The sequence below is a fragment of the Vanellus vanellus genome (genome assembly GCF_965231255.1).
Source record: "Vanellus vanellus genome assembly, chromosome: 9".
NCBI lineage: Eukaryota > Metazoa > Chordata > Aves > Charadriiformes > Charadriidae > Vanellus > Vanellus vanellus.
The window spans coordinates 14458493-14469115 of NC_138914.1; the positions used below are offsets into that span (position 1 = coordinate 14458493).

The following is a 10623-nucleotide window of genomic DNA, read 5'->3' on the forward strand; positions in this document are numbered from 1 at the left end:
CTTGATGATCATGCTGGGCATGGGTTCAAGCTTTCATTTGCACTTGGCTCAGCTCAGATGCTGGAGGAAAATTCAGTGATGGGAGACAGATCCTTTTCCTTCAAAAACATAATTTCTCAGTAGACGGTAGGATCGTATTAGAGCTTCCTTTAAGAATCCAGTAGGGATTTGCTTGAGTGTTTGCAACTCTGCTTCTCTGATGCGGTGTGCTGGTTAGAGGAGAGCTTTTTAGGTGTCGCTCTGAGGGTCTGAGAGCAGTCTGTCTGCTTGCTTCTGTGGGTTTTTCGGTAATTAGAACTCACCAAATAAAAAGCTTGGTACATCCATATATTACTGATTCATAAAGGTTTTCCTGAGAAGAATGGATGTTCAGAATTTATTACTCCTAAATTATTTCATTGGCTACCCACTAAACAGGCATTGCTTTCTAACCCTGAGATACCTGCTTTCTGGAAAAAGTTCAATTACTCTTTTTTTGTACATACTATAGATGGACAAAAAGGAGTTTTGGTCTCTCTGTCCCACCCAGAGCAAGAGGACATGGATGTTCTGGAGATGGATAGCCAGGACCCAGCCTGACTATAGGTTGGGTCGAGGACTTGACCTCCAGTGAACAGTCAAATGTTGTGGAGCTCCTCTGTGCTGTTGGCTGTGTTGCTGGGAGGGTTTGTGTCATACAGAGCATCACTCCTGGGAAGCTGAGCTTGGACAGCACAGAGCAGCTTACATCTGGCTCTCGTACTGCCGTGATGGTCGTTAAATAACACTTTAATGCTTTAGAGCTCAATGTTTTTGTTTAAGTATTAAATAAAGATTTTCTTTTAAGGAAACTTAGCTTAATCATCTGGTTTCATGGCTGACTTGAGTAGGAGCACCGAAAGTCTTCAAAATTCCCAAAATGCACCAGAGAATGAAAGTCCTTACTTTCATAAACTGTACAAGATGAAGTAACTGGACAAATAGGTTTGTGATCTGTAACTGAGGGATGTGAATGTGTGCACACGATAGGGGCAGGAATCCAATACTTCCACCAGAACACACAGCTGCTACCTTAGGCGAAGTGAGTACACTCTTTGGTTTTTGCTTTGTCTTCCCTAAGTTGCTTACACCTGCCTGCCTACTCGAAGCGCTTCGTTTAGAAGTATATGATTGTTTTCCCTTTTTTTCTCACTCCTCAGGAACATGCAAGTCTTGGAAGTTCCAGTTACTGTTTAACCCTTTAAAAAGTCACCAAAGTTGGCAGATTCACCGTACAGCTGCCCCTCGAATCCACTGTGTTGCCTCTAGATAATGCCTGGTTCTTTAGTGCTGATCCCAAAATTCCTGGAGTGTACATCACCAGTTAGGTAATAAAGAGAGAAATTCTTATCTGAACATGGGATTATATCTACACATTAAAGAGTTGGATTAGACGGGCTATTATATGTATTATTACTAGGTTTTGACTACCTACAAACTAGGGCATTAATCATGTAATTATGTAACTTATGATTACCTAAAAATACTCCCTCTTCAAATTGCTGTTGCAAATTTGATCTTTCCTCTGCTGAAGTGACCTGTCAGCTGCTCATTGTGATTCATTAAATGTGTTGCAACTGAGTTATAATCATCACTAGTTTTACAGAATGCGTCCAGAACCAAGGATAACCCTTTCTGTTTTCACTGAAACAAGCCGTCCTGGGCTCACCTCGTAAAGTCCACGGGGTATTGGTCCTAAAGCTGATTTCCAATGTTTTGGTTCTTGAGAGTTTGGGAGTTTTCAAGAATAAGAAAGCCTCTTGAGAGCAACATATCAGCATACAGAAAACAGAAGTTTGTGATAAAATATTAACTTCTATAATTGCTTGGGTTTTATAAACTTCATTTCAGATTACTTTCTTTTGAGCATTTTGTTTTCGGAAGCATTCATCAGAGCACTGGGTTTCCATTCCCTTTTGACTGACAAATTTTGGAGTCAGACAAGATACATCCCTCCGATTACTGCTGGACAAAGCTTATAGGTAGAGATAATGTCTTTCGTTAGACAAACTAGTATAGCTGGGAGATCTTAGGCAAACTTTGGGGCATATGAGCCCTTCAAGTCTGAAACAGAAGCTTTCAGTGCTAAGCATGTGCTGAATAAGCAGCTGCTTGGGGTTTGGTTAGATATGGGTCAATTAGACAATCGTAGCGAGTACAGGTATCTCTAGGTCATAACAGCAACTGCAAGATATTGCTAGATTATTTGTAAGCATTGCCTGGGACATGGGTGAAGAGTGGCAGAATTTTATAAGGAAAAGCTTAGGTGTGGGAAAGATGTTTCTCATGAATGATCTAGTAGCAACATACAAACGTGAAAGTTCCTATTTTATGCTTAGGAGTGTGTGTCCTCCAGAAATGACTCAAACGTGCTTCAAATTTTCTTCCCTTTTAATCTCCGCAGGCTTATGCGGGAAGCTTGGAAAATAGCTTTTTCGTTTACAGCCTTTTCTGCTCTCTGACACAGGCAGCGTGGTCTTCAACATGGAAGCTGAAACCCTGTCCCTGGGGTAGCGAGTCCATGGAGAAGGTCACATATGACTGACAACGCTGAACCAGTGAGATCTGCTGTTCTGGTTTTGTCAATGATTACCCTGGCCTGACAAAGGTTCTACCATGAGCATTGTGGTAACTTCTTAAAGCTGATTGGGAGCTATTAAAGAGTGATAAAAATCAGATATTTCTGACCATGGTGATCAAAGGAGGAATTCAGTGATACTACAATAGGTGCTTGGAGTTCTCCGGGCATTGCCATCAGTATTGTTTAATGACCCAAGTGCTATGGCTATGCTGGGTAAATAGCAGCTTTGGCAGGTATATAGAAAAGAAGTTCTTGGGAGACAGGGATCTCGGAGCGACAACGTAACTCGGTTGCAAACTGTCTGCTTTCCTTGGACACTGGCAGTTGGCATATTGTGACTGTCTGCCAGGAGGTTGACCCCACTTCCAGAATCCCGGTTTATTCAGAAACCTGCATATTTCCTCTCTCAGGTTTCAAACATTTTGCTTGTGGTCGAAATGCAACAGTTCCACCAGCTGAGCTGTTGAGGGTTTCTTTCTGGCTGGGGTTACAGGACACATGTTAAAAGCTGGTGTCAGGTGAATGTTGCCTAATAGGATTCTGAAATTTTCCTCCTCCTTTAAGACCAAAGGTAATTTAATGCTCACATCCTACCTATAGGAATAGTCTGGCTTGGGAGCACAAATCATCCGCTCTGCCATGCCGAAAGATTTTTAGCAGCCTGTGCTAAGAAGTTGGGGGGCTCGGTGAGGGAAGCCACCGAGTCCCCTGGCAACACAGAATGCTTTTTCCCCATGTTGTCTTTCACACAAAACTCATGGGCATCCATCCTCGCTCCCATTGGTATGTGGAGCAGTGGCTGGGGGGAGGTTGGCTTGTTGCATCTCAGGCCTTCATGCTTGAATCCCCCAAATTGCCCGAGCCCACCACACGTTGCGACTGTGTAAATCTCCTTCTTGTTCCTGCTGACCAACAACCAGCGATTTCCCAGGCACCGAGTACATGTGTGTGTAGTATCGAGTCATTTCTTTGGGGCTATTGTTTAAGTCTTCAAACCATGGAAGGAAATCGGGAGCCTGTTTAGATGTCACTAAAGGTCACTGGCTATTTTTATAGATTACATTAAAGAAAACCAAAACTGCACAAAAAGAATATTCAGATTGTGAAGTTGGGGCTTTGAAAAATATTTTCGCTGCCAAACTATCGCAAATCGCGACACAGTATGTGCAAACTGATTTTTCAGGGGCTCATAGCTTGGCCAAAGGTGTGTTACTCTCCCTGTAATAAACTATTCCCTGGCACCGTTGTGACCTTCCTGTCAAATTTTAAAGCAGTGCTCCAAACTATAACTCTGAGACTGTTCAACCAAACGCTTGCAAGAGATGTCAGTTGTTTGCTGGTTTTGTTTTGTTTTGTTTTTTAACTTGGGTAAAATGTTTTCCTGTAGTGGATGAACTGCATTAGCTGAAATTTTCACCCTCAATTCCAGCCGGAGCAGACAACCAGCATGGAAAGCTTTAATTCAAAAGATTAAAGTCTGGCAAAATTCTAAGCAACTGGAGTCTTATACTAGTGAGTTTTGTACAATGTGGTCAGCCTATCGAAGGGAAATCATTTTTTCTGTCTGTTTTGGTTTTGATGTCATTCCATCATACATTTAATTGGGAGACACAGCATTAGCTTCAAACTCATTTTGAAGCAATGAACATTAGTCAGACATAAACAAGTGGGCTGGGGGCGACCTACACGACTGCCAAGCGGTGGGAGAGATTTTTAACCAAGGGGCTTTGCAAAACCGCTTCCCTGAATGAACGAAATTGCTGCCGAGCAGAAAACAGACCTCGGCCTGGGCTCTGACGGAAGGAAGCGGGGCTTGGACGGAAAATGGGAGGCACGGAAATTGCACAGCCCTCGGGCAAAGTACGCGAAGGCTCAGAAAAAGCAGGTCAGGTTGGGAATGCTCTTTAGTGTGCAGGTCTGGCGTCGGAGTGATCCGGGCAGGGAGGTGGTGGACTTTGACAAGGTGGTGCAGCTGGGTGGTGGCTTCATCCAAAAGTCCACCGGCCTACTGTCCCGGGGACAGCGGGGGTAACGTTCCGGTGGTTTAGAGGCAAGTTACGAGGTTAAACTGGAGGTTATGAGGTTAAATTGACCCCCGTGCAAATGTGGCTCAAAATGCTAATATGTACACATGCAAAAACTGTGCAGGCGGCAAACTTCTTGAAAAATTGTATTTGCTGTGACCCGACCTCAGACACCATAAAATAAGGAGTAACCTTTGCTAATCCTCAGTCATCGCCACTGCAGAGTATTACAGATGAGGGACCGCAGGCCAGAAAGGCAGGTGGGACCTGCTCAAGGTCTTATCTCAAGTCGGAGCACAGCTGAAGGTTCATTCCCAGGTCCACGGTCTCACCGCTGGAACAGGCTGCCCAGAATTACTGGGAATACGTTTGTTTTTAATCTTTGCGCTGTTCTCCTTGCTGAGGTGCCTGGAATTTATCTCCAAAACATTTTTGGAGGGGAAATGTAATCATAAAGCTAGAGCTTTGGGCTATGCATGCTTCTTTTCAGGCTCCTAACATCTTTGAAAGGGGTAAGTGTTACTAACCTGCCTCCTTTGTTTTTTGACAAGGAGAGCAATTTAAAAAAAAAAAAAAAAAAAAGAAAAATTAAATCCCTTACGCTGAGTTCATGTCAGCTTTAGCTTAACTCAGCCCACATTGCAGGAACTTGGGGAGGCGTTTTATGTTTGTTGAAATAGACTTGGGTCTTTTATTGCTTTTATGACTATATCGCGAACGTGGGGCCAGAGCCTTGTGGTGACTGGCACGTGCGGTGGGTAGAGCAGTCCTGCCCTCGGTGGCACCGGTGAGAGAAAGCCGCTCAGCCCCGGGGCGAGGTTTGCCGAGCGAACGGCGTGCCCAGCCTTCCGCAGAAGGGCTGAGCCTTCAGTGCCTGTCCGGCTCCTGGCGCAAAACCCCGCGCTTCCTCTCCTCTGTCTCTGGAGCCCCCTAAGACCCTTCCTCTTCCCAGCATATCGAGTTGCGGCGCTCTCAAGCTGACCGGCAGCGAATTGCCACTCCCGAGTCTGCCCTTGGTTTTTCCCCAAGCAGAAGGAAAAGGCTGAAAGTTCCCGATTTCTGCGGTCACCGGCCGACTGTCCCCGCGAGCTCATATCTGCCCTGTTGAGAGACATCTGGGCAGGGGGAGAGCATGAATGCGGCCGAGGAGCGCCCGTGTCAGGCAGGCATGGTGCCTGCCTTTGCCAGGCTGATGGGAACAGACAGGGACAAAGGTAAAGCTTGTGGCATGAAAAGGCTGCTTGTTACAGCGTTTCATGGCCAGTGAGCGTGACCAGCCTTCAGGGCTAATTACCAAAGGAGAGAGAAGTATGTTCTTGTCAGCAGACCTACAGGGTTACTATTTAATGAAGCAGATATGCAGGTAGCTTGTTCAATGGCACGAGCAAGTGACTGACTTGTGTCCACAAGGATGTAGGTGTGGGTGGCAGAGTGCTTCAGGTGGCTTTCCACCCCTGGTCTTCTCTCTTTAAGCGTGGTTGGGCACAACTCTCCTTCTCTTAGCAGCGGTGGTCTGCAGCCTGCTTTCCTCTTCTGGTTTTCCCCCTCTACTTTCTCAGCTCTCCTTTTCCCTTTTTTCTTTCCCATTTCCCCCTTTTTCCTACCCCAGCACCTCTTGTGTATTCCATCCCATCCTTTCAAAGCTTTCCACCTTATTTTTCTCCTCCTCTTTTTCAATTACTGATGCTAAATGGCATTGAGCAGTGGTGTCATCACTATTTCATCAGGCCTGCCCCGGTTCCCTGCTAGTGGTTTGCGGAGCATGTGTGAGCCGGGAACAGCCAGTATCCTCCGTGCGCTTGCATCAGGGTCCCCCGCCGGTCACAGTTGCTCAGCACATCTGACAAGTGTTACTTGTCCTTTTCTCGGGACTGCCCGTGGAGGTGTGCAGGGGGTTGGTGAGCTGTGCCAAACCCTGGTGGTGTGCTGGCAGGGTTACAGCGAGCGGGAGGATGCCTCCATGCTACAGGAATCCCTTTATATTGCTGCGTAGTCATATGCCCAAAAGTTTGTTGCGTGTTAATCCAGTGCCTGTGCTGGTCTCTGTGGGAGAGATGGGGCAAAGCACAGGGAAGCTAATCAAATGGTGATTATTTTTTTTTTCCCAAAGCAGTGGGTATGGGCAAACCCAATGGCTCTTTCTGACTCCTGAACTCATACTCTGAATTCGTACAACTTACTCCATCCAGTATCACCTCTCAGACTTGTCCTGACTTCTAGACTGGAGCAGGTATTACTAAGGAGGAGTAGCATCTATGGTATGACTCCTCTCAAGTCTGTTGAGGGAAGTACTCATCTACTTCACTGCAACCTATATTTTGACCTGAGAGCTACGTTTGATAGGGGATCTTTTTAATACAAAAGTTGATTTTTATATATATATTAGACAATTATATATATATATATATTAGACTCTAACAATGTCCCTTGTGCATTTACCAGAAATGATAATTTGATTGTCAAAATTTCACCCAGGCTGATGGTCCTCCCATGGTATTGGGAGGAATATGCCAATTAAAAACTTAGTGCGACAGCAGAGATTTTGAAGCGTAACAGCCTGGTTGTGTATGGGGAGCACAGACTGCAGCAGGGAGGATGTTGCAGGTCAGAAGTGACGTGCGTTGGCAGAAACTTTGGCAGAAGACACACCATGTCTGTCTGCCTCGAGCCTGCTATTCCCTGCCTGTGGGGATGTCCCTTGGATTCTTTTTGTAGGAGGTTCATCAGGGTATGACAGTTTGAAAAAAACACGTTTGACTTGTATGTTCCCTGGAATTCATGCTGTTTTCTCTGTAGAGAAAACATTGTATTATTTTTTTTCCTGGGATATTAAGTAAACAGATCTTGGGAGAGAGCCAAGCTTCCTTTTATTCTCCTCTTTGTCTCTGAATACTACACAAACCACCTGATACGAGGCACTGAAGATGTTTTAGTATACAGTTGTGTGCTTGGCCTCAGTTCAGGCTGCGAAAGTGACTGCCACCCACGGGAGGACATGGAACTGGGATGCGAGAGTCAAAGCTGTGCTACCATGTGGATGCTCTGGGTCCCAGCTTCTTGCTCCGTGTCTCTACAGAAAAGACAGGCTGTTCAAAAGCAGCCCTTGCTGGCTCCAGAACCTGTCGCTGGTCCACTTGTAGTGATGCTAGGAAGTGCACTTGTTCATAGGTGTGCTGCTTCACGCTCTCTATTTCTACCAACAGGATCCAGACCAGCTCTCCAGCTCTGCAGGCCTGTGCTGTCCTCTGGGAAGGGTCTTCCTGCTGCACTGGCCACTGGTGACCTTGCAAGGGACGTGGAACCACTGGCTGTCGCAGCACCAGAGGGAGCAGAGAAAGATACAACAGCATCACGAGCCGAGGTGGAGGCAGTAAAAAAAGCAGCGGCAGCAGGGGAGGTGGAAAACCCAGAGGGAGCAGGTCTGGATGGAAAGGTGGTCACCCCTGGAGGAGCAGCGGCGACAGTGGTGTCAGCATCGGAAAACCCAGAGGCAGAAAGAGTTGCTGATGCGTTTGCCCGGGCAGCAGAAAAGATAGCAAAATCAGAAGTAGCCAAGGTGTTCCAATCAGCAATAGCTGAGGTAGGCACCCTGGGTTCGCGGTGGGGTGAAGGGGCTGTGGGTGCATGCTCCCCTTGGCCAGGCTTACAGGTACCCGGCGGCGTGGGAGGCTGCAGCTCCAGCACCAAAGCTAAACCTGGCCTTTCAGCCTTGCCCTCTGCGTGCCTCAGGGGGATGGGACCATATTTCTGCTTAGCCTCGAGCTATGGGAGAGTTCTTTATTTTGGAAAAATTGAAAGCGATCAAAAAAAAAAAAAAAATCCCTGAAATTCCTGCTGAGAGTTTGTGCTCTTTTCCCATCTGGTTTCCCTCTGTCTTTCAGATGAGCTTTTTTTCATGATAGCGGGCACTTTATCACGCCTGGTATAGTTAAGGATACAAAGCACTCTCCATTACAGCCCCGCTGGCCACATGCTCATCCTGTTCTAAAGCATTCATATTAGGGGATCAAAAAAGGTCCATGCGTGGTGTTTACTCAGCCGAGAATTTTTATTTGACGTTTGAGCAATTATGCCTTGCGTTGTTCGTGAGTTTGCTGAGGGTGATAAACGCCCTTTTCCCATTTGAAAAACCTGTCTTTTAACATTGACGATGTGGTGACAGATTTTCAGCAGGGCTGGGAATCGGATTTGCCAGGGCTCAGTGCCCGCTCCGAGCACCAGATTTTCAGATGTGTTCGGCACCCAGCAGCTCCCCGTTGGGTGTGAGGCCCTTGGACATGTTTGTTCCCATGTGTGGAGCTCGTTTGAAGAGCTGCCTGCCTGCAGCACCACCGAGCATCCACCTTCTGCTCACAGGAAAATCTGGATCTCATCTCCCCGGGCTCTGATTTCGTTTTGGTTTGCGGGGTCAGCTTGCTGCTATCACTGTTGCCGGGGTCCCAGAGCTGTCCTGAGTGCATGGCATTTCTGTAGGATATCTTCTTTTAGCTTATCCCCCAGTTTGGGCAAGTAGCTTCACTCAGGAAGGGCGCTTCGATGTGTGTTTGGGTTTCGGTGTGTTTTTACATCTTGTGGAGATCAGCTGGATTTAGGCACATGCCAAAACAATTCTCTGAATCAGCCTGGGAATAGGGACCTTTATTTTTAAATATCATCAGCTTACTTTCTAGCGACTTTTCCAGTGCTCATGTACTTATTCTCTTGACTTTTCAGCTCAAAGAGAAGAGGAGGAGCGCGTGGCTAAAGCTGAGGGACGCCACTCAGCAGGAGGAAGATTGGGTGAAAGAGGGAGAGGTGAAGTGAAATGAAATGAAATGAAATGAAATGAAATGAAATGAAATGAAATGAAAAGAAGGAGAGGTAGCGTTCTGGGTCACACCTAATGGGGGGCTGGTACTCTGACACCGTGACCGCTCCTGGAACACAATAGGGCTGCCAATTACATCTCCTTTGTGACTGCCCGTACTCTTAAAAATAAAGATATGCCATATTCCGCACACAGTAGTGTTCATGGTCTTTTGAAGGCCCTTGTCTCCTGGTTTTGTGAAATGGCAGCTCTGCACCTCTTCCTCAAAGATGAGGGAGACCAAAGTGCGCTGTTCATGTTGAAAAACATGCTGCTGGTATGAAATTATATAAAAAAAGAAATACTCTAAATATGGGGTCAAGTTTTCATGCCTGTAGGCCAAGAGATGGTCCATGGGAGCACAGCTAATGTGAATGAGTTTCACATCCTAGCAGAGCAGGTGCATTTAGCACCTACCAAGCTTGCTCCAGCTCTGAAGTGTGTTTCTAACCTAGATGGGAATGGTAGGTATGGTTTTATTTGTTTGTTTGTTTATTTTTCATTCCTAATTCTGCTTATTCATCTGGAGAAGGGAACGGGAAAGGTGTCTCCATCCAGATTGATAACGGTGAAATGCGGGACAGAAGTCCAGAAGAAATTCAAGAAATGGGAAACAATGTCTTCAGAACAGTGGTGGGCTTGTCAGCATGAAGGAGGTTCCCCAGGCAGTGCAGACTGATCATTAAAACCGGCTTCTGATTTTTGAGAGGAAAAAGCATTAAGTTTGTAAGATTGTTTTCTCAGCCTTTGAAGTATAGGTAAGTGTGTTGTGGTAAGAGTTGGGTGACGGGGCAGTCACCATAAGAGATAAATGGTGATAAAGTGTTACAGAGAGTATGGGAGTAGAACAAAGCCAGCCTTGGTGTGTGTCTCCCAGGTTTTCCTGTGAAGGATGATCACAACTCGGAAGCACCTGATGCCTTCAACAAATGTCTACTTCATGAATTCCTGCCAAAATACTTCATGCTTTGCTGCTCCGGGCTTGTGTTTAGCCGCCTGGGGAGATGAGGTCAAATCCATAGTAGGATAGAAAAGTTCTGAACCAGATGCAGGTGGTAGTGCGAGTGCCTGTGTGTGATTTGTTGCTGCGGCCCGAGGGGGGTGCTTAGGCAGTGCCACCAAGTAGGGCGAGTGAAACAGAAAACAGCTCCCTG

At 46.3% G+C, this 10623-nt stretch overlaps 1 long non-coding RNA gene across 1 annotated transcript in view; it reads left to right on the top strand.

Moving 5' to 3' along the window:
- LOC309675495 overlaps nt 1-9564 on the top strand; it is a 34395-nt gene extending 24831 nt beyond the window's left edge. Inside the window, exons 6-7 of the long non-coding RNA XR_014269503.1 lie at nt 7827-8203; nt 9337-9564. This is a non-coding gene — a long non-coding RNA (uncharacterized lncRNA). The remainder of the gene's footprint in view (nt 1-7826; nt 8204-9336) is intronic.
- Nucleotides 9565-10623: the final 1059 nt, after the last annotated feature.